Source organism: Stegodyphus dumicola, chromosome X2 (genome assembly GCF_044657685.1).
Source record: "Stegodyphus dumicola isolate Sdum_Otavi_A_Nest chromosome X2, ASM4465768v1".
Classification (NCBI taxonomy): Eukaryota; Metazoa; Arthropoda; class Arachnida; order Araneae; family Eresidae; genus Stegodyphus; species Stegodyphus dumicola.
Genome location: NC_140781.1, coordinates 139,758,948 through 139,786,913, shown reverse-complemented (window position 1 = coordinate 139,786,913; position 27,966 = coordinate 139,758,948). Strand labels below are relative to the sequence as shown.

Below are 27,966 nucleotides of genomic sequence, written 5' to 3'. Positions count from 1 at the left end.
TGAGCTAGTTGCAGAATTCAAGTCAACATAAAGGTATATGGAATGCATTATTTAACTAAATTGAGGTTAGAGGGTTACATTAGTAATTTATAGTATCCCAGCAATATATTTACTGTAAAAAAAAAAGGACAAGAAGAGGCTGAAAAATGAAATAATAATATATATGTAGCATATGGGATTATTAAAATTAATTAGCATTTGAAAATTATTATATGATAGTAATAATGCAACAAAATAAATATAGTTTAAAAAATTTCATGTTAACTTGACACACTAAACTAATGTATTGGTATTATGTGGTATTATTAACAGTTAATAAGCAATTGGGAATTAGGTGCTATTATAAATTAATACAGGCAAATACCGAAAATCCTCCGACCTGAAATCCGCGTTGTCTCTCGGAATATAAACATACCGTTTATAGGTTCCGGAAACCACAACATTGAGTACGAAATATCGAAGAAAAAATACTTATCGAATAATGACGTCATAATTACCAAATAATAATGAGTCAAAACGGAAATACCAAATTATTTATATAAAAAAGTTTAAAAAATAAGATAAAATACGATAAGTTTTTTTTCCCTCTAATCTGCATTGAGGTAAAAAAGCAGACGATTCACTCAACTCTTTGTTCACGATTCACGTTTTTTCTGAGCTTTGTTATTTCATTTCATGAGATTGTTTAGTGCTGCCTTTTTTTTTATCCGGATATTTTGTGGGTAAATTAAGAATATTTTTAATTTCAGCCCTTTTTAATACAATCACAGATAAGAAACGCACTTGTGATTTTACTGCTTGCAACGTTGAAAAACGTAAACACGTTGCATCGACGGGAATGCAAAAAGTGAAATTCTACAAAAGATGGAAGCAGGTGCTACTTTTCAATTTATAGCAGAATGGTATGGAATTGCGACACGATTGTGTATGATATACAGGAAAGTAAAGAAAAGCTGTTGAAAATTTACAGCAACAGTGATTCTAACACCGGAATCTGAAACCGAAAATCTTTGCACGAGGCAAAATCAGCAAACCTCGATGCTGTGTACATATAATACAATGAATAATATAATCAATTTATATATGTAATAATTTAATGCATATAATAAATTATTGCAATAATGTATATAATAATTTAATTAAATGTATCTAATACGCCTTATTCATTTTGCATTTTTTGTCCAAATATTATGCTTTATCTTTTTTTTCCTGAAATCCGCAAAATCCTAAAATCTGCACAACCTCTGGTCCCAAGCTTTGTGGATTTCTGGAATTCTACTGTATTTACATAATATAACAAAACAAATAGAATTTTGGAACAATTCACCCATCAAAAGTATTCTCTTGAACTCGCTGCTGGTCGCAATCCACCAACAATAAATCATGAACTTTGGTGAAACGATTGCACTAGAGCATTCAAAATAAATGTGTTGTGAGAAGATTAAAATTTAGGTTTCTAGTTAGTATCAAAGGATGTTCTGAACAAAGATTTGTATCAAAGGATGTTCAGAATAAAGATTTATATTAGTTTTTTAGATGTGCAAATTAATAACTTCTAAGTACTACGAAACATTAGAAATTACTGAAATGCATATCTTTTATATTTAAAACTTATTTTTGTGGGGGGAGTAATGATAATAGTAAAGAAGTCTTTCATTTGTTTGAATAATACTTTTATGGGATGCTTCAGAATATCAGAGTTCAGCAAAGTACAGTTTTCATTGACATATGCATTTTAAATAGAAAAAAAATAAATCTTCCCTCTTCAATACTAAATGATTCTGTTTGTGTTCATATCCTAAATATGCAGGCATTATAAGCAGTCTTTATTTAATAAAGAAGGAGCTGGTTGCATAACGTGAATTGGATTGGAGGTAAGATAGGGTACGTACTCGTGAATGGGTAAGACTGTAATTTCTGTAATTGACAGATTTTGCTGAGTGCATAAGAATTAAGAAATAAAATTAGCGAGTTTTAATAGATTAATTTTAGCCCCTCCCCCCAAAAAAAACAGTTTTTTTTATTCTCTGCACCTTCCTAAAAGGCACCAAACAGGTATTACCAGAATAGGCAACCCATGATGTTGCCAAAATGTGTTTATGGGGCAATAGAGTTATATGTACACCTTTAAAGAGGAGTGCATATTTCTACCTTTTAATTCAATGGTCATTTTTCTAATTATTATTATTATTATTTTTACGATGACTACATCATTTTTTTCCTAAGAAACCGTAATGGGACTGTAGAGTTTGCTGGCTGATGAAAAGAAAGCATTATGTTTCTTCAGAACTATGTTGTTTTGTCCAACAGTAGAGAATGAAAAAAATTTCCATTCTGTAAATATGTGCTTTTAAACGATAAAATTTTATGGATTGAAATATGTGTGCCATGCCGAATTATATTATTATTTAATTATATTATTATTATTAGAGAATTATACAATTCTCTGATTTTTTTAAATCAAAAATGGATTGTTGTGTACATGTGGAGAACAGTGGAATGCTTAGGGCCAAATTTATTATCTTATGTTTAAGTGAAACTGATCACTGTGTACATAAGGAGAACAGAGCTACACACATTATGTGTGCATTTGGTGAATAAGGTAAGTGTTTTATTACAGCTGTTCCCTGCTTTTTAAATCTTACTGATTCATTGCTTTTATGGAATTCTTAATGCAATGCTATTTTCAACATGCCTATTGCATTTTACATATTAACTTGGTGAAAAAATGTACTGAAGAAATTAAAGAAGGCTTTAGAAATCGAAAATGAACTAATTAAAATTGAAAAATTTATTAATAAGTAAAAATGATATAATTTTTTATTCTGAAAAAGGTGTAACTTCTTTCTGATCATCAATCAAACCCTTAAATGAGTCGCCAGCTGTCGGCGATTAATTTATTGCAGTTATAATATGCAAAAGACATTTTAAAAAATAGTGACACATTAAGAATTTCATGAAACAGCACCAATTAAAATAAAATTAAAAGTCCCATTAATAAAATTAAAAATCCAAAAAGCATCGATTGTGAAACACTTACCTTTTGGGGGAAATTGTTCTCTTCATGTACAGTTGTGATCTGTTTTAACTTCAAAAGACATCACGGAATTGCATTGTGATTGCATTGAATGGTTTCGCTGGCAACTTGCCAATACACATACTGTTGTTCTCCCTGTATGCACAGAAATATGTTTTTGCCTAAAAAAACATCCAAAAATGGCACAAATTTGGCGTTGTTCATGCTTTTTCTTCCCTTGTATAGAGTGATCTGCTTTAGCTTAACATGTTGAGCACGGTGCTGGTCCCTAGGGACCGGCAAGTGAACTTTCCGCGTGGCCGGCGTCGGCCCCTGGGGACCGGTACTGGAATTTTCATTTGGCTGGCATCGGTCTGCGGGACCAACAGTATTAAAGTTAAAAAATAAATATAGTCTCAATGAAATGTGATCAAATTTAGTTTTAATGAAATGTATTATAACATTCTAAACAAAAATACAGCTTAGCTTGCTGCCGGCTGAACGGAAAGGACAGCAAATTCGGCGCTGCGCTCAAATTAAATCGGACTTTTATAAATTTTGATTCATAAATTCAATTGTTTTCAAAGTACAGCTTCATGGAATGCTAATTCTTGCATTCTCTTAACTGCCAAGCAAAACACCATATTTCTAAAGCAATGCAGTGCTTTCTTTTTCATCAGTCCTCAAACTCCACAGCCCCATTGCAACTCTTTACAAGAAAAAAATGCACTCGATGGGGGGGGGGGAAACAGTTGTGGCCATCAAATTTGAAGATTGAAAGTGTCGCTTGTCTGCTGCACTGGGGTTGCCTGTTTTGGTGACTAGTATGTTGCTTGATGAATATTCAGGGTTAGGCAGATAATCAGGTACCAATGTGTAATTTCCCTTTTTTAACTGATAAAATTAATTATAAAAACTACGTTTGTATGGAATGGAATTTTTATAAAATTTATTGTCAACTGGAAAGATTGCTATCAGTAATTTCTTATTATTTACATATTCCCCTTTATTAAAATTCTCAAATCAAATGAAATTCTCAGAAAATGAGTTATCCTAGAGTGCTTTAGAAATTTGTGTAGTACGAGACTCAGTATTAAAATTCTTTGAAAACATAATTAAAAATGTGTGGATTTATGTAGGGGGTTATATTTTGCACATATTAACTTTGCTTTAAATATTGTCATGAACGTATAGAAGATCTCTTTTTAGTAACGTAGATGAAGATATTTACATTGAAATCTTTTTAGTAACTTAGATGAAGATATTGATATTGAAAGTTTTGAGAAACCTGCTCCATCTCCCTTTGAAAGTATAAAGAATAAGAGTTTAGCCAATGAATCTGAAAGGGGTTTGAGAAGTAATCCTTTGTTTGCTAAAAATGCTAAAGAAGAATTGGAAGAGTTAGATCTGTAAGTAATATTTTAAAGCATTTTTTCTTTAACTGAAAGATAATTTATTTTGAGAAATGAAGTGATATACAGTCAAAAGTCGTTAATTCGGACACCCATAATCCGGAATGATCTATAATCCGGACCTCAAAGCTACAAACTTTCTGCGCATGCGTCGCGTTCACGCCTGCGCACAGGCGTTTACGAGAGCGCGTAAGACCCTTACGGCTGCGAATATGTTTGTGCGCATGCGCGTTTAATGTGTAACGGAGTTATACGCTAAGCTAAAGTTATCTAATTCAGTTAATGTTGCAGATTGCGTTGTTCCTTAATCTTCGAATTGGATCCGGCTTATTATTTTTTGCAGACTGTTAGAGCAATTTTATAAAAGTAAGCTTGAACTTTCGATTATGTCAAATAGAATTTCCGATGTATATTTACTACAAAGCGAAAGTATGTTTTGAAATCCGAAATCTGTTTATCAATTTCACGCTGCTCTGCGGCAGAGGGGGGGGGGCAGAAACGTCATTATTAGATTATGATAGATTAGAAAGATTATGTCAAATAGAATTTCCAATATATATTTACTAATATGTAATTTGTATCTACAAAGCGAAAGTATGTTTTGAAATCCGAAATCTGTTTATCAATTTCACGCCACGGATTGGAAGTTGATCTGTCAACACTATCCTTATCTTCAGAGCAGATGTTTTTATTTTATTTGAATTATAATTCCGTACTAAGTTTAGTATTTCATCTCGATGTACTCCGTCTTTGATATGATTTAAATCAAGTTCCTCGTCATTATAATTCGCTTCCGATAGTGAAGAAAGTGACCCAGAGGTTATTGAAAACGAAAACATTTCGATTGACAAATTAGTCGGTATTCTCAACACAGCAATTATAGGACTTGAACAGCGGAACTTTGTAACTAAACAAGAAATTATGTCTGTTTAATAGAATTAAAGAGAAAGTATTATCACATGAAACGAAGCAACTTACATTGAAGGAAATGTTTAATAAAAAGTAAACAAATAAATATTAAGTTTTTTCTTTTTGTAAATTTTGATACCCTTTAGATCATAATTGTTCTTTATTTCATAAATTACGGTTTCATATTTTTAATTTTGTAATTTTTGCATGCCATCTTACCAGATTTAAACTGATGATCTATAATCCGGAAAAATCGATAATCCGGAATCGCCGAAGTCCCGACGAGTCCGGATTAACGACTTTTGACTGTATTAAATTTATTCTTTTGATTTGCGAGGAGTAGCATTAACTTCAGATTTTAATATAAATTTCATGTCGTCTCATTTATATAATAATAAAAGAGTTTGTGTGTAACATAGCATGAAGATGGATAGGTCTAAAGTTTTGAAATTTACCGTGGTGCTTCTCTGGGCAAATGTACACCTTAAAAAATTATTTTTTTAAATTTCAGTTTATTTAATAAAGTTGTTCAAAAATTTTTGGTGCATGTGTAGTTGCTTAAATATATTAATCAGAATTTCACCATTTGAACCACCAGATAAGAGAGGGAGAAAAAGTATTTTAAATAAAGTATTGTGTATCTCTGTTTTTTCCCCTTGCAATAAAAATTGATATGCCAAGATAGTTGACTTGTTTATCTACCATGATATAAGTGTACTGTTCTTTTCAGCACTTTATTTTAATACATGATTTTTTTTTATTACTAGATATAAGATTATGTTTTTTCATCACAGTTATTTTCCTCAAGTTTGCATTTATTGTTCATTTAATTTTGTTAATCTCATATTTTCTTGATTTATTCTGTACTTCTAGTTTTGTGTCAATTATCAGCACAGTTTAAGAATTGCTTCAGAGGTATTCTTTTCACATTTCCATAAGGTCATAAATAAGCCTGTCAGCAGTTATTTAAAAAAATAAACTAAACTTTGGTATAAGAATATTTTTCAGATTCGCCAATTTAATGGCTTTTTTTTGGGGGGGGAGGTGGTGGCTTATGTTAAGTTTTTTAAAGTTCAGTTCTTTCAACAGTATATTATGTACATAACATTATATTCTTTCTCCCTTTCCTGAAGAAAAAATTTTCCATTTAAGCATTCATTTTATTTTGTTAATCTCTTTTTTTCTCTCCTTGTATTTGTACTCGGATTTTATATACACGTCATCAAAATTTTAAGAAGACGAATAAAATAAATTTGCATTAAAATTATTAGTTATGAGCTTTAGTATGTTTGTCTTTGCCATTTTAATAAACATACAGTGGAATTCCCATAATCTGCGAATTCATATACTCCATTCTCAGTTCTGGATGTAGTTAAAGATAATTTTAGTTTTCAAATAATTTAATATGCCTGATTTAGCAGCAATTTTTTTTATATGTATATGCAGATAGTTAAAAAAAAGCATACTATTTTTATAGTATATTTTGACTAAGTAATTGAATCTACTTGAAGTTAGCATTTTCTGCAGTACTTACCTGTTAGCACAATCATCTTAGTGCAATTTGGAAAATTTTACAAAAGGAAGAAACAATGCTTTTTGTTGTAAAAAAGTATTTAGTACATCCAACCTTCCTTCCTGATCACTCACTCACTTCGGAGAAAAGCTGATTTTCAGTTTACAATCGCACTATGAACTGGCATATTTGAAATAGAGTTTCATTGCCTATTCAAATCTTCCAAAAAAAAAAAAAAAAAATCGTTTCCTGTAACCATTATTTTTTTCCTAGAGCATCCTTTATACCAGGGCTCATTAAACTAATAAACTTCATACATACACTGAACATTTTCAGACTAGGCATTTCATCTGTTATTTTAAAAGAAGAAAGTTTACTTATTGATGTAAATTCCTAGTTTGTCTACTTTTAGAGCATAAAAAGGGCTGAATCCTTGAAGACTTTGCACAAATCAAGAAGTTATGTACTTATCTGAAGAATGAACACGCATTTTGATGACGTAATACTGGCTAAACCTCTTTCTAAAAGCAGATTACAGTTTATGCTTTAACTGATTTAATATGCAATGTTTATATAGTTATTGTTTGAAATGCATAGCTTCATATTTGAAGGAAGTTTAAGATCTATTCTAATTGAGTTGAAACGTTACGTTTATAATGTTGTGCACGAGATTTTTTAAAATTGTAAATCGACCTTTTTTGTCGGTTCCATGGTTTGTCGGCTAAGCATTTAACACAGCGAGTTAACGCTGAAAAGTGAGTTACAAAGATTTATGAAACAATTAAAATATTGAATGAATGATTTAAAATTTATAAGCGTAACTGCTCAAAAGAAAGAATTATTTGGCTCAAAGAATTCTTTAATCACTTATCATGTATACATTTTTTTTACTTTTTCAATCAATATGTATTATTTCGGTGCTTGCCGAGATATAAATGAAAATTTTAATTTGTACTTTTTTTGCATCTTGGAGAGAAAAAGTGAAAAAAGCATGGTTAGGTGGTATATGGAGGCAATACTAATTTCCAATTCGTACAAATGTCGAATTTGCGAAATGAATAAAATCGTGCAGAAAGAAGTAATTGTGTAGGTAATTTTGAGTAGATGAGTAGGGTTACGTGAGGGGAATGTTAATATCGAACTTCGGATGTTCGGAAGGATTCATGGTTTACTAAGAAAAATTCAATATGTGTGCATTTTGTTAGCTACGTATAATGCGGTACGGAGTGATTTCATACGATCAGAGTTAGGGATGGATAAAATGACTATAACAGAATGCTTTTGCAGGGAAGTATGTACAGAATAATATTTCAAAGAGAATGTGATGTTAGGCAGGGAGGCGTGATTGTAGAAATTGACGAAAGGAAAACTGGTAAGTAAAAATGTCATCTCTAAATCCCTCAGAGTGTGATTTGCAGAGTAACAGCAGCTTTTGCTCCATTTGGCGTTAAACAACACAGGTTTACTGTCTTGGTAACAGAATGTGTTTCGCCACCTGCAATTATACATCCATCCATCCATCCCCATCCCCATCCATCTTATTACATGCATATTTTACATTTTAAATTTGTATTTACAAAAAAAAAAAAAAAAAAAAAAAAAAATTCTTTTATAAGTGAGGTTTATTTCTTTTGTTCTGGTAGAATTTGGTATTAATTTGGTTGATCACTTTGAGAAATTCAAGTATTGTTCCTATAGTGATTGTGGAGCAAAGTACTGTATTCCTGCCAAAATATTACTTTTTCTTCCAGTGTAGGCTAATCCTAACTATAAGACAACGAAGAATCATGATTTGTCCATAAAAATCATTGGAATTTGAAATATAAATAAAACACCCCTCCTCCCCCCAAAAAATTGCATACAAAAATGGCAGTGCTGATTGTTAAAACTAAAGAGTTGTTTTTTGCATGGCCCCCTGAAGAATTGTTAATGTGTGTGGTTGATGCATTCTGGAACTTTGGTGATGCCTGTTAAAGTGCTTGCAGTAATATGAAAGTACATTTTCTATATGCATGTTAGAAATCTTGTTTTATGGAAAACAGGAATCACAAACCTCTAATTTTTTTATTTTAACAAAGTCTTACCTTTAGGTGTATATTCAGGTTTTTTCTAAATTTAATTTTGATTATATATATATTTGTCTGCATGTGTAAAGAAGTTTTTTATTCACAATTTTTTAAACACTTGAGGTCCAACATAATTTTAACTATTTTGTTTTTGTTTTGCCAAGTGAGAAAGCCAGTTTGTCAGTTCCAAATAAGGACAAATTATTAAAGTTAGCATTTATAGTGCTTTCTGTCTTTAAATAATATGGAAAACATAGGGGGGGAGAGTAAAGAACATTAATAAATCCAAAATTTCACTTTGCTTCTTTTTGTTAACTTCTAGTATTGTTATTAATCCAATTTCTCATGCACAGAATATAATGGCAGAATTAGCATAGTTTTTGTTTTTTTAAGAAACCTTAAGGTTTTTTTTTGGAAAGTCTTTCTTTATTTGTTAGCCTGGAAAGGCTGTTAGTCTTGAAACACAATTTTGCATCAATTCACTTAAAATCCATTGTTTTGCTTTTCATTTGAGTGTATCGTAATCCAGCAAAATGTAAGATGTATATCTTTCAAATTTAATCTCTTGTTATTGATTAACAAACTAAGCTCCTTAAAAGCAAGGGAGGCAATTTTTAAGAATATTATTTTCTTATCTTTTAATCTGATTTATTTTAATAAGAATGCTTTTAATTCATGATATATCTAATTAAAAGCATTAAGTATTTTAATAGAATTACATAAAATTTTTTTTCCAAATATACTGAAGGTATAACATTCTTGTTAGTCTATATATGTATATATTTAGACTAAAATGAGAACCCTATGAATATCTGTACTGTATGAAATATTTTGCCATCCTACCTGGGTCATCTCTGTTAATGGTCTGTACTGATAAACCATATTAAACTTTTAAAAGAGCTGTTTTGGGTGATCGTTAAAATTTAAACCCTTTCAAGTTATGTTTTCAGTCATTTAAGAGCTTAAAAACTTTTTTAAAGTAATTTTGTTGATGGCTATACCATTTTTTTTAATAAAATATTTCCATGTGTTTTTGCAAAAGAATTTCTCATGTGTGCTTTCTCGAAACATTTTTCTCTCTCACTTTCTACTACATTTCCTCATATACTGGCATTATTTACAATTTATATAATAATTCTTAAAAATTAATACTGTTAGAAAATAAGAAATCAAATGCTATGGATAATAAGCTGACAAAGTTAATTACTGTATAGCCCAATATAGTATTTCTATGTAATTTACTGCTTAAAAATAAAGCACAAGCACAGATAAATTTTTTTGAATCAAAAAAACAAAAGTTGAGCAGAGATGTTTCTTCAATTGATTTACAAACTGCAGACTCAAAACAAAAAATGATTTTTCATTAGTATTTTTTCTATTAATGTTTTGTTTAAATATGCTAAATGTCTTTTTTTTTTTTTTTTTTTTTTTTTGTCTTGAATTCTAATAAAAATTATGTTTAAATTCTATTATATATGCTTATATTAAAAGTGTTTCATCAAACGTCTGGTAACTTAAAGAAAATTATTTTTTACCTTTCGGAATTTAGCAAGTGGTGTAATATTACTGAGATGATTGTTTGGTGATTATTTATTATTTAATAGGATCGATATAACTGGTCCCCCATTGCCATTTTGTGACCAATAACTTCCATTCCAGCGTTTATCTATAATACTTTTTAAGACAATAAAGCTATCATTCGTGACCTAATTTTATCACAATTATTGGTGAAGAAAATCCAGTATTTAAAAGTATATGTATAAGTGAAAAATCAACAAATTTCATTTCTGATTTTGTTTATTACTTTGATTGTATTGTAGGTATTTAATTTCTTTTGCACATGAAAGTTATTGAGGAAAACAACTCATGTTACAGTCATAATAGTAATCCTGTGGGGATTATATACATATAAGTCATATGTAATTGGCAAATTTTTGTATTTTCAAGTGGTACCATAATTAATTTACCTTTAGCACAGCCAACATGAAGTACATGGATAGACTGGACTTTTCTTAAAGCACACTTGGAAAAGTCAGGAAATTTCATTCTCCTGTTTGAGTGGCAAGCCTGTCGAAATTATGGCTTTGAAAACAATATTTTGTGCATAAGTTTGTAATACAAAATCAGTGAAATTAATTAAGTTTGACATATATGCGATAACAATGTATGGACAATATTAATACAATAAAAGAATAGAAAAACTTAATGAATTTTTACATATCTATATGAAAGAATGTTGACTGTGAAGAAGCAAAAGGTGCAAAATGTTATTGTTTGCAAGAGAAACATTTTCCTCCAAGATGTCAGGTAGCTGCTGCCTTTTCTGTATTTTTTCTCCTGTACTTGATTAATTGTTGGACTTATATCCCAATAAAATTTTGCTTTCTGTCTGTATTTAAAAATGTTTTTAAACCAAGATATAGCATTGTCATTGCAAATATTTATGCTAAGCTTACAAATGCTTTATCAGGATGATTATGTTCTCTGAATGAAATTTCTTGAACCAAATTACTGGGATCATCTTTCCTCCTTCTGAAGGGTGAATTCGTGCTACTGTAAGACACTTGCTGCCAGGCTTTGTCTAGGAGATTTAAAACAATGGGGAATATGAAAATGATGTTTCCTGTAGTTTTTTTTTACTTTTGATTCTTGTTTTGAAAAAGTGCTTTGATATAGAGCGTCTTGAAAGTTGCAATAATTTGCTAATGTATAGGCTATATTAGAGAAGTTATGTTAGCAGGCAGGATCTAAACTATGATGAAATCTAACTCTTCCACTAACTTGTCTGCCAAGCCAGGAAGATAAGCAGGTGCATTATCTACCAAATAAGGGCACTTCAAATAGCGTATTGTTTTAGAATTCTCCGACTGATGCGTAAGTAATGGTTTGGCTTTACGTTTCCACATGGGTTTTCACATAGCAAAAGAGTTATACTATCCTTCATTGACTTATATCCAGGAAATGATATCTCTTCTTGCATGATGCATGTTCCCTTTGTCATTTCTTTTCAGAACGAAATGGCTCATTGCAATTGAACACTTGATGAGGAAAAAATCCTGCAACTTTTATCTAGTCATTAAAATTCTGCACAAAATCTCCGAAGCTTTTTGGTTTACAATCATAGCTTCTCATACCTAACTATACTAATATTTGATAGTTTTCCCCCCTTAAAACTCTCACATCACCATCTGGTAGCTAAGAAAACATCAGTATCAGCTTCTGTGCTGAGCTAAATTTTTACTCACCCATCATACAATCATTTTGCTTTTTCACAAATGATGCCCTCATAAATATTTTTATCAGTTAATATATATTCATTTATTTCAATAATTGGAAGTTTCTCTGTCTTCTTCAATCATCTGTGATTGTTGTTTAGTACTTTTCAGTCATCCAGTCATTTAGTTTTGACAATAATGCAGATTGTTGATTTTCCCTTACCAAACTGAGCAGTAAGATCAGAGACATGAACACCATTTTCATGTTTGTCTATAATTTCTTTATTCACCTCTGTCATGATTCTAGTAATTTTCTCCCCATTTTCCTGTTATCATTATCTTTCCAAATGCAACTAGCAATCTACCATACAGTCACACAGTAACTAGCAATCTGCTGTGAAGATTCCTACCTTGTTGCCCTGTGATGTTTATGTGCTGAGTGTTCTATTGAAATTACTTAACTGCTAGAACCTACTAGAATTGCAAATCAATTATTCACTAAGTTCTTCTGGGTCAGTAACAACAACAGAAGAAGGGTTGAAAATATCCTTCTAGCTTAAACAGATACACAGATGGCCCTACTTGGACATACAATTAGCAAGCAGTTAAAGGCTTTAACTTAAAAATAGAAAACATAAAACTAAACCTAAGTTGAATGCAAGACAAAGATGCAGAGATACTTAATGTGTAGTTGGCTCTTTGTCTAATATCACCAGCGGAGATTAACAGGAAAATAATATGCACGGCCATAAAATAGCAAGCTTTAACTAGTAACAATATAGCTGAAAGGCAGAACACGCTGTGTCTGAAATAGCTCAGACCTCAGCTTAAATAGTAGCTCCTACTCTATTTTGCAAAAACCGTGAACTGAAAACTCATTCTGATAGAAAAGCCCAAGTAGGAAAATGAGGGAATAAAGGAAAGACTGGTTTCCAAACAAAAACTTAACAATTAAGAAAGTAAAATAAAACCCCACAACGTTACTTTACATAAAGTTGTTACATCACATGACTTTGCATTTTGGTGTATCTTTGTTGCTGCTTATCTCTTCATATCGCAAAATATCATTTGTACTCCATGGCATTTTTCGTTTGGAAAATTTGTTCATGATCCAAGGTTCCACTATTCTAATTATTATGCAGTGTCTATTCCTGTGGTATTCCCAGAATGTTGATAAAATGAAGCTTTCTAGAAAGTATCTATTAGTCTGGTATGCAGAATGTGTTTAGTATAAGGTAACCGAAAAGTTCTTGCCGTTTTGGACAGTCAGGAAGAAAAAATCATAAAACAAATTATAATCACCACTAATCTTCAAAGTAATCACCATCGGCATCCAGTGTCTTTTGCCACTAAGGGGCTAGCTGTTTGATACCATCGTGGTAAAACTCAGAAGTCTTGGATGCAAAGAAGGCCGTGATGGCCTTTTTGTGGTATGGTCGGTTGTTAAAGGATTTCTCACGAAGATGGTTGTCCAGGGAATGGAAAAATTGGTAGTCTCTTGGCATGAGGTCTGGGGAGTATGGTGGGGTAGTGTCTCCTAGCCCATTTGCTGGATGGTGTCCGAGACCTCCCAAGCCACATGCGGCATCGCATTGTCATGGAGGAGTAACCTTCACGACTGACAAATGCTGGCTCTTTATGCATCATTGCCTGATGCACACATTCCAACTGCTGAGAGTATAGGCCTGCCGTGATGGTTTGTTCGACTGGCAGGAGCTCAAAGTGCACCACTTGGCGACAAGTCCACCAGATACAAAGCATGATCTTGTGTGAGTGGAAAGGTCTCACAGCGTGAGGCACAGGGTCCCGTGGTGACGGCCAATGTCTGGAACAAATGTGTCATACTGGACCCACTTTTTATTGCTGGTGAGTACTCGATTAAATATGGATGCATTGACACGCTGTTGGTTGTTTGCATCAGACAGTGAGTGGTATACCCACTTGCTCAGCTTGTATGCCCTTCCTGTGCAGTGCAAATGGAGTATGATTGTTTCATCATATACATGAAAGTGTGGAGCAAGCTCACCACATGTTTGGCTACTGTCACTCTCTATGGCTCCATCACATAGATGAAAATTATTTTGCTTGATAAACTCGTTTTTTCCTCCTCCCTCTACATTGAAGATGTATTGATGGCAGTATCTTGAATAGAGATATCAGAACTAAAAATATAAATTGGTCAAACCATTACTTTTGTATCACCCTCCGAGTGACACGACTTACTTGCTTATTTAAAACTTTCTATTAGCTGAATTTTTATAATTACTTATACTAGTCTTATTATAAACTTCGATTTATCAAGATGATATCTATATTATTAAAGAAAGAAAGCAAAATATTTAAAAGTCTATATATACCATATGAGAAAAAAATCTCATGAGTGGGTAAAGGCGGTCATGCGACTTGGGGGTTAATGCTCAGCAACTGAAGTAACTGTTTCTGTGGTCAGTGCCAAACTTATCTTGAAGCTTATCGTAGCTTCCAATCTCAGATAACACAGAAATGCATTTTCTTGTAAATGGTTCAATTTGTGATTTTGCTTAAATTATTACTAACAGGTATATATATATTTTTCCTTTTTAAAGAAAAGATGTTATCAATTAGTTATGGATCAGCATATTGTATAATATGCTCTTTTATATGGATCTAGAATTTGTATTTTAGGTGTGGAGGAGGGACTTCATGATAACATAGTGTTTAATTTTCTGAGTAGATAACTACTTTCATCCTATCGTGATTTTTTTTTTTTTTTTTTTTGTCGCTTAGTATATGTTAACTCGTAATTTAAAATATTTTGTTTTGCTTCCTTTAATGATGCAAATATCATCTTGTAGAAACATTAGGTATTTTGGGAAACAGGAAAGATGAAAAATGAGTAATGTCCTCTTCAGGACTCGAACCACGGATCTCTTGAATTCGCATTGAGCATACTGATCACTATACCACGAAGGCATGCTGAGAAGGCAGGAAAATACGTTATATACTCCCCCTTTACCCTTTTAAAGGGTGACTGGGGTCTTAGGGGACCCTATCGACAAATTGTTGTGAAGAATCATAATTCACCACCTTTTTAGTTTGGGTGCCACCGTAGAGACAGGATTTTTGAAGCAGGAGAAATGAAAAATGAGCAATGCTTTTCCTGGGACTTGAACCATGGGCCTGTCGAATACACAGCGAGCGTGCTGACCACTATACTACGCAGGCATGCTAAGAAGGTGGGAGAAATACCTTATAATATTAATGAGCAAAGTTTATGAAGACAAGGTAATTATGTAAATTTTCCTCATAGAAACTGTTTAAATAGAGGTGGTCTTGATTAGATCCAAAAAACTGTGCATCCTGATTGTTAAATTAACTGGATCTTTAATTTAGGTGTCTCATTTGTAACTTTCTGAATGAACACATAATGTAAGTCCTTTTTCATCAAATAATAAAATTTAAGAAAAGTATCATTGCATAATATTATTGTTTAATAAATGAAACCCAACTTTATTGTTGTAAACTGATGCTGAAATTTATGTAAATTTTTAATCTACACTCATGTACATAAATTAAGGATAATTCGGAGTCACGCGGAAATCGAACTCTAAACTAAATATATCACCTGTAAAATCACTACACACATCTTCAAGAATCATATGCAAATTTCAGGAAGTAACCAGATGACACCGATGGTACGTCACAATGACGAGAGTGTAAGAGAGTGATATATAAGGAATACAGGCAAAGAAGTAAAATTGTTCGCAGGCGCTTTATAAGCATTTCAGTGCAATAACTGAATAGTTATGACACAAAGAACGCATTTGGCTGATTTTTTACTTGGTAGAATTTTTGGCCGTCTGGAATGTGGGCGTACCCAACTGGAAGTATCAGACGAACTTGGAATTGCCCAAAGTGTCATCTCCAGGCTTTGGCAATGATTCCAAGATGATGGTAATGTGAGTAGACGTTACAGCACAGGTCGCTCCAGAGTTACCACGCCGAATGAGGACCGGTATTTGGCAGTTACTGCCAAAAGAAACAGGCGGAGCACAGCCTCAGACCTGTCTTGTCAGCTCTCTTCAGCCACTGGTACGATACTTTCAAGGCAGACCATGTACAGACGCTTAGGGCAGATTGGTCTGCATGCTCGTAGACCTGCCAGATGCGTTCCACTTACTGCAACTCACTGTCGTCTGTGGTTAGCTTGGAGTAGAGAGCACGCATTGTGGACACCACAACAGTTGGCTTGTGTGATGTTTTCCGACGACTCCAGGTTTAGCTTGCAGTCCGATTCTCACTGGACTTTCATATGGAGAGCTCCAGGTACCCGTTACCACCAAGAAAACATCATTGAACCACACCGTTACGGTGGTGCAGGAGTGTTCATTTGGGGTGGAATTATTCTGGGTTCCAGAACTGACCTGCATGTTCAAATTGGAATCATGACGAGCCAAATCTATCGGGACGTCATTCTGGAACAACATGTACGTTTGTTTCGGGGCACCATGGGCACACAATTTGTGTTTATGGATGACAACACCCGTCATCACCGTGCAAACATCGTAAGCGAATGCCTTCAATCGGAGGATATCACCCGTATGGACTGGCCAGCATTCTCACCGGACTTGAATCTAGTAGAGCACGTGTGGGACATGCTTGGTCGACGAGTTGCAGCCCGTCAACCTCCTCCTACATGTCTACCGGAACTTTGGAGAGCATTGCTTTTTGAGTGGTGTAATTTCCTCCAAGATCAGATCGATAATTTGATATTCAGCATGCCTAGGCGTTGTACGGACTGTATTGCATTGTCTGGGAGACATACAGTGTATTAACAATCATACCAACCATGTAATATTGGTTTTTTGAAAATAGGTTTTTTTTTTTTTTTTTTTTTTTTTTTTTTTTTTTTTTTGTAATTTGCTCCAGGGAGAAAAAATTTTTTTAACAATATCAAACATATAGCATCTTTTTTTGCTCTTTACTTTTTGTTTAATAAATAAGCTTTACAAATAAGTCAAATTTGTTTTGCTTCTAACTCTTCCTTTGCCTGATTTTGCATTATCCTTAATTTATGGACATGAGTGTAGATTGAGTGTTTAAAATACCTTTGCTTTTCATACATGGCATTGTACCGTGTGTGTTAAAAATGCCTGATTGTAAAAGTAGCATAAATTATTCATATTCAGAAAGAAGTCATTACTATTATTTATTTCTTTTCTTTTTTTTTTTTTTTTTTTTTGTGAATTACTTTTAGAATAATAATATTTTTTGTGAATTGCTTTCTAGTTATAATATTCTTATATTTCTAGAAGTAACTGTAGTGTGAAACAGATTGATTTTTATAATTGTGTCATGGAGGTGCTAAATGCTGATAGATTAGCAAAACTGGTATGTGCCGGACATTTCAATGAGGCAGTTAAAAAGAAGTTAGCCACTGATAATTCTGCAGCAGCACTTAGGCAAATATTTGGTCAAATGCATTGGGTTTGTATATATATATATTTTTAAATATTATATTTATGAAATAGATATATAAGTAATAAATCTGCTGTGCTTTCTTAGGCATATTTTATTTGCTTCAGTTATATTTTAAGAATCTTTTCTCTTATGCTCTTTTATGTGTAATATTTTTTGAAATCATTCAGCTAAACATTTGAATACTTATAAAATTAGGCTAAAAAGGGCTGCCTTAGCTTGATGTAAGTTTTATGTAAAACTTTTGCTTTTGAAGGAAACTGATAAAGATCCAGATCCCTCTCATCTTCAGGGGCCACTATTCTTCCTCCTCCCCATTATTTTTTATTTAAAAAAAAACTGGGGGGGGAGGTCAGAAGATATATTTATATTGGGTAATAATGTTATTTATAATTTATCAGATTCCTAATTAAAAAAGGACAGTATCAGTGTATATGACAGCTACCAGTATGCATTGCCGTTTCCTTCAAAATCAGTCTGCTCAAATGTGTTTCTATTTATCATTCTTGCAGAAACTATATTCATAATTATAATCATTAAATTTGTTTTGGGCTTTGTGTACCATTTCTAATTTTATTTGTGACTGAAATCAGGATGAGGTTTTGGGTTTCTGGAAGTTTTCGCAATATTTTGTCTAATATTCAATTCAATAAACATTTGATTATCAGTATATCCAGCATACTTAGTTTTATTTCATCAATTCATTTAGTTTATTTCAGTGCATTTAGTTTTATTTAATTTTCCATTTCCATTTATTCATAATTTCAAATCAATGCAAATAAAGAAATGGGTGATTGAAGAAGTATATGCATGGAACAGCTAGTTTGTCGAAGGCATCATATTAATGCTAACAGCAGTGTGAACGTGGGAGCTTTGAAAGACAGGATTTGTAATGCTCTTATATAACTTTATTTTACCTTTTGATTGAAGTAATGAGGTTGTCTAGGAATAAACGTTGTATTTTCCCCCAAAACTGAGAAAAATTTAATTTCTGGAAAAAAGTTGTGTTGAAAATGAAACCATTTAGAGTAAAACTGAATAAGAGGGAATATATGTAGTTATAAGTGCTAGGTCTGAATATATAGTATTTAAAACTTATAAATGTTTTTGATGTGCTTTCATGAATTATTAGTGATTTTTTTTCAGTACAGAACTCTTAAGCATTTTAATTCATTTATTATATACATGTAAAAGAGTCATTAACATTGTTTTTACTATGTTTTACACATTTATAAACTATAGTTTTCAAATGCTTCTAATATGTATGTACCTAATCTAATTTTTACACATCCAAGAAGGTACTTTTTAATTATTTAGGGTATAACAGAATTAAAATTTTGTCATTTTTTGGGGGTCCAACAGCTGGACATAGGTTTGAAAGGCATTCATTAGAAATGGCTGAACTCACTGATGATTTACTGAGAATGTTGCCCATAATGCACCACAAGGATTATTAGACTTGTATAGCATTTGCAAGAAAGGCTTAAGGACACACTCATATAACTAGCCATTACATGGGAATCAAATGCGTACTCTTGATTTTAGGAAAGCAGTCAGCCTCTGCTAACCAGTATACTGTTGAAATTATCATACAGGGTTGCCCCACTACCTGGAAATTGGGAAAAGTCAGGATAATTCATTTTCCTGTTTGAATGGCAGCCTCGATTATAGTAGTTGTGTTAATTTTGAAAATAGTTCTTATAAATTAAACAATTATTCTAACAAAAATTAAATTATGTGTACTAAAATTAAAGAAAAGATAAAAATGTGCAGTGTACAGTTTTCAGGATAAATTTTTGTTCTTATAATTAATGTTTCATTTAAGAATGTATTTTTTAAATGTTCTATCTGATGGTGCTTTCTGTGGACTAAGTTTGTATGTAATTTCCAAAATAGTGCATTTTTAATAGTTAACATTCACTGTAGAGAATTCAAGTTGTTGATGTAAGCAACTTACACGTGTAAAAAAGACACATTAAAAGTTTTCATTTATAGTAAGCCCTTGTCTTTGGTTACTGAACTAAGAAACTGGAATTGCAATTGGAGAAAAAATGTAGAAATTGTGACTTATTTTTAAACAGACCTTGTAAAAGTTTGAAAGAATGAGTTGAGAACATTAGGGCGAATTTATTGATTTCTTTGAATGCGCTAGCGCACTACTGATTGGTTTTCTGGAGTTCTTGATTAAGTCTAGTCTCTCCATATTTTTGTAGTTTTCTTACTATATTATCTGAGTAGTCCATTTAGATTGTTTGTGTTCTTTGCCTTTGTTGCATTTTTTCAACAATGTCTTCTCACTATTTAAACCCAAGATTCTGCCTAAGGAATGAAATTAAACAATAGTATTACATTATAACATGCATAAGTAATCCTGGAATTAAAACTTAATCAAAGATTCATCAAAATAAGTTTAGCTCCTATAGTATTTCCACACACAGATTGTATTATTTTCGAAGCCTTGCACTAGAGGCATTGTGCCACGCAATATTTTAGGGGGGGGAACAATTGCACGAGAAGGAATGACAGCTTGTATCGACTGAAGCACAATTTTCACAAGCTCTACTCTAAAAATCAAATTAAAAAACATTTGCTTTGTAACCATTTATACAATGTTCGGACTCTTCAAATCACAGAGACTTAAAGTTATTTCTGATCGCCTTTAAATATTTTGATAACAAAGAACATGTTCAAGTTTAAAATTCTAGATTTAATTACTCTTCTTGGAAAAACATTGGAAATAATCATGTCCATTATCGATACATTAGATTCAAACAGCTTGACAAATATGCAGAAATTACCAATTCAAACTTTTTAGGTATTAATAGAAAAATAACAAATAATTTATTTTCCTGATTGAATATAACAAATTAAATCACCAAGAGTGTATTGGAGCAGGCTGCACAGTACACATGATCAACAGTGCAGTTTAAACTGCATCAGATTTGTATCCTGTAGATATTGTAATTGGCAATGCCTCTAGTGCAAGGTTACGAAATTGTTACACTTTTATATCTGCATCGTTTGAATAGAATATCTGAGGGAATTTTGTGATGACCTGGAGGCAGAATGTAAGTGATTATTAGGATACCCAAAACATGATTGCTAGCTGTACTGCCTACAGTTGAAGAGTGTTACAGTTGTTAAACCATTCAACACTAGCATTTCGGCATTATCCGTATACCTATAACTATGATCAACAGTCACTTTGACCGCTTGCTACGAATAGAAGAAAAGGCTCATTCTTTGCTAATAATATGTAAAGTTAATGCTTATACATTCTGTTTGTTTAATAAGTAAAATAAAGTAAATTGAGTAAGTACATGCAACCAGAAGAAAATGTAACAAAGAGCAAAATAAAATGAGTAAACATATTAATTGAAGGATAATTTAACAAAGAGCTAAAAGAAACAAAAATCACTAGATATTTTAGAATTTCTTATGTAATAAATTGACTTATAAAAATTTTCAATGTGAAATAAATATTTTAAGGATTACACATATTAGTACTTACATTACTGGGTTTTGCAGTGCATACAGATTACCGATTTTTTAATTTTACCTGTACAGGTTCCAGAAGCAAAGTTCTGTTACCTCTGCATGCATTTATTTAACATTGTTTAAGCTTACTGTAAGCTTGTAAATTTTGCATGAAATGTACATCTTTCAAAGCTCCTCAGCCATATTCAAAATAAATCACGATTGATGTTCTTATATTCAGTTGTTTCCTTGTAAATTTTCGATGCACTTATCATAGCCAAATCAAGAATATTTTTAAAAAAATTTGAACTGGCCACCGTCTAGATGAGGACTTCACTGAGTACTTTATGGTCATCTGGTCAAAAACAAAAACTCCATATTTGGTCAGATTGTAAAAATTCACAACTTCTGGTGCCTTGTTTTCATCATATGTGATTTCCAATGTTGGGTGCATGGTATTCTTGAGCATGACCTTTTTTTCCTTGATAAAACGTAATCATTATGTTGTCATGCATAGCAGTCTTACGAGACGAGAGCTCATCTCTCGTATTTTTTGAAAGAATAAGGTACTTCACTTTTTGACAGATTTATTTTGCCAATGCAACTTATCCCAGAAGTGTCCATTGTCAACATTACGTGTATGCACTACTTGAGTTACCATCAATTATTTTTCTCCTTGCATACGAAGTTGGCCCAGCTACTTCTTGTAAGACATTCTGCTAAGCGTGTCTCCCTGTAACACTTATCGAAATATTTCCTATTTTCCAAACTGAACCATCATTCACTGTTTCTTCATCGTTTTGAATTTCCTTTGGACACACACTTTGTTCTTGAGTTCCTTTTTATTTTTCACTGCTTTCTCGAGCTTAACTACTGCTGCTGATTTCACTTCCAGAAACCATCTAGTAGAAGGTAATGTAATATTTTCTTGGTATAAACTTTTACTTTTCTGTTTTGTGAACAGATTCTCCATCAGACGAATCGGATTCAGTAGTTTCAATAGGTACAAACCAGTCCTCGTGGAATAAATTGGGTATAGTTTCATAAAAAATTCTTCATCAGGTTCAGTTTCTAAAGCAGAATTATCATCAGAAAGGCTTTTAAAAACTTTCAACATCTCTTCTTTCATTAGATATTTTCTACCAGAGCGTCTACTATGCAACATGATAAACAGGTCAGAACAGCAAAGCAATCCAAAATGAAGTAAAGTACATGTGTGTCTACTGAAAACTAACCTTTCTAACACAAGAGTAAAGGGCAGACACATGGCATGCAAAAATTCCAAGCAGGTGCTTTTATTCCCCCCTCCCCATTCACTTCTGTGAAATATGCAATCTTCCTTACTTCATACCATCAGGATAATTTCATAGGTTGTAGACTATTCCAGCTTTTGATAACTGTCCTTATATGAATTTCTTGGGAATTTGATTTATTTTAGCATTTGAAAGAGAAGAAATACTTCTTGCTGCTGTTGTCTTATATCAGAACAAATATTTTTAACCTGCTTTAATTGATTCATAATAGTATTAGCAATTACTTTCTTGGAGATAAGATAAATAAAAATAGTTTCTTTCTGTTATCATTCTGTTTTTATAGAATTGGGGCTGTAAATTTTGTTTTAAAGCAATTTCTGTCAAAATGATATATGCATAGGATAGAGAAATCATATTAAGTTTTTAATTTATGTTAGCTGGTCCTGTAAAGTAAGTTTTGATGATATAAAACCATTAATTTGATCATAAATTATCAATTTCTTATATTTGTATAAAATCTGCTTTGGTGCCTTCACTTTCTATGCATAAATACATAGACTTTAAAGGTTGTGGATTCTGACTATTTATATTTAATAATAATGCATTAAAAATTGTGTAAGTATTATGAATAATATCAATTCTGTTTTTAACTTTAAAAGATGGAGTTTCTGATCATTTCTTTCAGTTTACTAGCTTAAGAAAATATGTTCTGATTTAATTTAGAAATTGTGCCACCATATAATCTTTTATTTTATTAATAATGATAAATGTGTATATGTAAGGTTGTATTGTTCACATGAATGTTATTTTACATTATATGCATTCAGAATGGATTTTTAGTCTCTCTCATATGTGACAGAGTATGATTTGCACATTTCAGGAAATAAATCAAATCATAAATGGTATTGTTGTGCATTTGCCTACTTCCATTATTACTTTCTGTTGTGTTTTATAATATCTGTTTGAATAGGTTTTGGAAAAAATCTCATTTCTGAGATATATTTCAAATATTAAATTTGCTAGTTGTATTTTAAACTATTTGAAACTATGTTTGCACAAAGTTAAGTACACCTTCACTATTTTGTTTTTATTTATTTATTGCCTAAAATGATCTGCATATTTCTAACATAGATATTCACAATAATTATGCAATCCTTTTAAATATTTGCTTGCTGATTTGATTAAAAGTTGCAGTCTTAATGAACAAATCTATGAACTTGAGAAATTCCATATCCTTAAGTATGGCATCAGTTAGCCATTTATTAATTTTTCTGATATCATTTTTGCATAATAGAATTCTTTATGCTTTGCATTCTGTTATAAATGCTTTTAAATTTATGTTTAGCTGGTAAACCTCATATAAGCAGTGGTATAAAAAGCAGGAGGGGGGGGAATCACGCGTGAATCATATTTAAAATTTTAAAGCATACATTATTTTAATGAAAACAGTTTTTATTTACATAATTTAGGTACTAGTAATATTAATCACTGACTAAATCAGAAGATGTATTTCAGCATTTGTGTAGTATCATGATATAAGTTTTTAAAATACTTGTTTTAAATTTTGTACTTTTTTAATGTGGTAAGTTCCCCCCTTTTTTTAATAAATGAAGCTTATTTATAGTGTGCAGATTTGATATATTTAATATTCATTTAATTTTCTTCTGCTGCTGTGTAAAGAACACTTATCTCAGATTGTGAATGAATGGTGGAAAATAATTTCTCATAAATTCTTCTATCCCTTTTTTTTAATAAATCAGCATATTTGAAAATGATGTTTTCTGTAGTTTTATTTCTTTGAAAGCTTGGCAATGAGCTTGTTAAATTTTGATGTATAAAAATCTTATAAAATTATTTTGTGATTTTTAATTTTTAAAGTTTTTTTTTTTTTTTTTTTTTTTTTTTTTTTTTTTTTTTTTTTTGGTGTGTGTGTGTGTGTGTGTGTGTGTGTGTAAGCTGTGTTGTTTGCAAATTTTGACTGAAAGCATTTTAATACCTTTTTTTTTTTTGCTTATGCGATATCTAAAGTAAAACATTTAAACTGCTGTTGCTATTGAAAACTTCACTAATTATGGGAGAAGGACTCCTCATAACTGCTTTCTGTTCATTTCAAATTAGTTGTTTATTTCAAAATTTGCTAATTAAAGAAAGTTAAAAGCAAGCAGTTTTATCGCATTGATCCATTGAATCATTTGTTATATTTAGTGGGGAAATGTTTCGGTGGGAAACAAGAATTACATTTTCTATTTGATTATTTAAATTTAAAATTTCTGCAAATGTGCCTTCTCGATGCTGATTTTGTATGTACATTTTTTTCATGTTTTATTTTAAAAATGTACTTCAGATTTTCCATTTTCAGAAGAATCCATAAACTAATTATGAAAGTGTAATACTACTGTTCAATAGCGTAACTTATAATTCAAATTCATAATTTTATCCAAAAGTTAAAAAGAATCTTACTTTTTATTTAATTTTTTGCTATAAATGTTATTATATCCGATTATAAATATCTTAATTGTGACGAAAATTATTAAATAATTCAAACTTTCAAAATTTTATTCTAAATTTAAGCATTTACAGTAGTCTATTCTTAAAGAAACTATAATGTGTATTGTAGCTTTTTAGGGAACTGGTTGAATCAAAGAATAGTCTTTTCAATAATAGCATCATGCTCTTGAATGTTTAATGATTTACTTTTATGGAAATGTCAGATTGATGTCATATCGTTTGCCATAATATTTTATTAATTTATTTTTATGAAATATCAGTTTAATATCAAAATAATTGAAAAAATTTTCTACCTTGAAATGTTATTAAAAGTAATTTTTTTCTTTAATTAGTTCAGAATCTTGAAGAATAAAATGACGTCTTCCATATACATGGCAAACATTTATTTAAGCTATGAAGATGTTGAACAACAGGGTAGAAGCATGATATTACACAGCGCTTAGCACTTCTTGCTTACATGCGATACTCACCATTGGCGTTGGCTAACTACTTAAAAAAGTATTACGCAGCAGAGAACTTGCTTATCATGCACATGCGCTAGGGGAATCAACGGCGGTTGCCAACATACCCCCTTCCGACTTTGCTTCTCCTATTCCTGAAAAGTAAAACAAAATACATATTAAACAGTATTCAATCCTATAATTGTACAGCAGTTTTGATCTTTAACAGGAGTCAGGGGTTTGGTTAACACATCAGCTCCCATTTCACTGGTAGGTATGTACTGCACATCCAATCATCGCGTTCATATACTTACTTGACTCACAAAATGATGGCGAATGTCGATGTGCCTTGTGCGGAAGTGAAACACCGAGTTCTTCGTAATTTTCTGAGCTCTTTGTTTATCATAGTATATTGTTGTTGGGTTTTCTATGTTGTAACCCAGCTCTTTCAGGAAACGACATAGGCAGACGGTTTCTTTGGCGGCCTCAGAGAGAGCCAAATGATCAGCCTCCGTTGAAGATAAAGCTACACTGCATTGATTTGTGATTCCTAAGTTATAGTTGAACCACTTCAATATATATACAAAAAATGTCTAGGATTTTCGATCATCGACATTTGATGCCCAATTTGCATCCACAAAGGCGATGAGTGGTTTTCCTGTTTTTGTATAAATTAGTCCTTGATCTTGGGTTCCCTTTAGATATCGAAGTATTCTTTTCACAGCATGCCAATGTTCTTTTCCAGGATTGTTGTTAAATTGACTTCAAAACTTCATGCCGTATGTGATATCTGGCCTCGTAGCTACTGAAAGGTACATTGGTGATCTGATCAGATTTCTAAATAGAACATTTTTCATGTCAGCGTTTTCGTTTTTAGGACTAATCTCTTTTGATAATTTTTTGCTTTTATCTATAGGTGAAGACACGGATTTAGCATTTGGTATATTATGCCGATTTAAGATATCATCAACGTATTTCTTTTGAGAAATTTTAATTGAATTCTCATTTTGAAAGCAGAAGCTAAACTATCACGAGTTATTTCATATGTTTGCTTAGAATTGGTAAAAACATTAAGATCATCTACATAAACAATTATAATAGTTTCACTGTTAGACGTCTTTTTAATATAAACACAATTATCTGAATTAAGAGATTTTAATTTTTCATCCAAATTTTTTGTACCACTGGCATCCTGACTGTTTAAGACCGTGTAATGATCTCTTTAAAAGACACACTTTATCTGAATTAATTTCATCGCAAAAACCTTCGGGAATTTCCATATAGATTTCTTCATCTAAATTTCCATTTACATAGGCCATTACAAAGTCTAATTGGTAACCTTGAGACTGTGTTCTACAGCATAGGCTAAAACTGTTCTTATGGAACAGTTCTAGCAACAAGGGGTAAAGTTTTCAGTGAAATCGAGACCTGGGATTTGAGCACACCCTTTAGGAACTAGCCTAGCTTTGTATTTTTCGATAGTGCCGTTGTGATTATATTTTAAGAACCCATTTACTGCCAATAACTTTATTGTTTTCAGGCCTTTTTACTAATTCCCAAGCCTTTTCTTGAACAAGCAAATTATATTCTGACAGCATGGCATTATGCCAATTTTCAGCATTTAATGGTTCTTGCACTGTAGGATTAATGCTTTCCTCAACAACATTTTCAGTTTGCTCAATTTTATTTACAATTGTATAGTGATATTCCAATTTAGGTTCGTGGCAAACCTGTTTTTATTTTCTTGGGGCGACCAGGCCCCCTTTTAATCAGGATAGGGATCATTGATTCGCTATCTAAATCATTTCCGCTTTCCTTTTCAGAGTCAAGTGCCGACTCACTGCCGTCCAGAGGTGATGATTTATCACAACATGCTTTATTTATAATTTTTTCCTCCAGAGTGAAAGGCAGATATATTTCTTGCTCTGAGTCATAACTACAGCAGTTTTCAAACTCATTAATAAATTTTACGTCTCTACTTATTATCACTTTACGTGCCTCAGGATCCCAAAGTCTATACACTTTTGTTTCATCAAAATAGCCATTAAAAATACATTCTTTAGATCGAATTAAAAATTTGCCTAGTCCTAGTCTTTTATTTAGTGGAAATGCTTTTTGGCCAAAGGTTCTGAAGTGAGAGTCAGTTGGTACTCTGCCAAACATTACTTCATAAGGTGTTTTTGTTTCGCCTTTTAAACCTCGTGTTGGGCAGCGATTTCGAATGTAAGCAGCCGTATTGACGGCTTCGGTCCAGAATTTCTGAGGCAGATTGGATTGCAATAACAAACATCGCACCATTGAAACTAAAGTGCAATTTAATCTTTCGGCGACGCCATTCTGGGCTATCGTGTAAGGAGTGCTCATTTAGTGTTTTATTCCCGCGTCGTTAAGAAATTTATTAAAGTCTTTCCCTAAATATTCTAGCCCATTATCGGTTTTCAGAATTCTGATTTTAGAGTTAAGTTTATTTTCAAAAGATGCTTTAAAATTTCTGAATTGATGCTTTAAGAGCGTTTAATACCCCTTTCTCATGTCGATTTTTAATAACAGATGGCGCTACGAACATTGAGCGATAAAGACTCAAATCTGTAAGACTACCTACAGCCTGGTTACTATGGCAACGAAGCTTCCCTTCCACTGTACTCGTTTGGCGGGAAAGTGAGTAAGCCATAAAACACTTCCCCTCAGTTGAACAAAAGA

General features: G+C 32.1%; 1 pseudogene across 1 annotated transcript in view; it reads left to right on the top strand.

Moving 5' to 3' along the window:
• Positions 1-628: 628 nt before the first annotated feature.
• LOC118190005 (uncharacterized) overlaps positions 629-27,966 on the top strand; it is a 200,084-nt pseudogene continuing 172,746 nt past the window's right edge. Inside the window, exons 1-3 of the transcript XR_015039138.1 lie at positions 629-722; positions 4,264-4,425; positions 17,423-17,597. The product of XR_015039138.1 is annotated as an uncharacterized LOC118190005 (transcript). The remainder of the gene's footprint in view (positions 723-4,263; positions 4,426-17,422; positions 17,598-27,966) is intronic.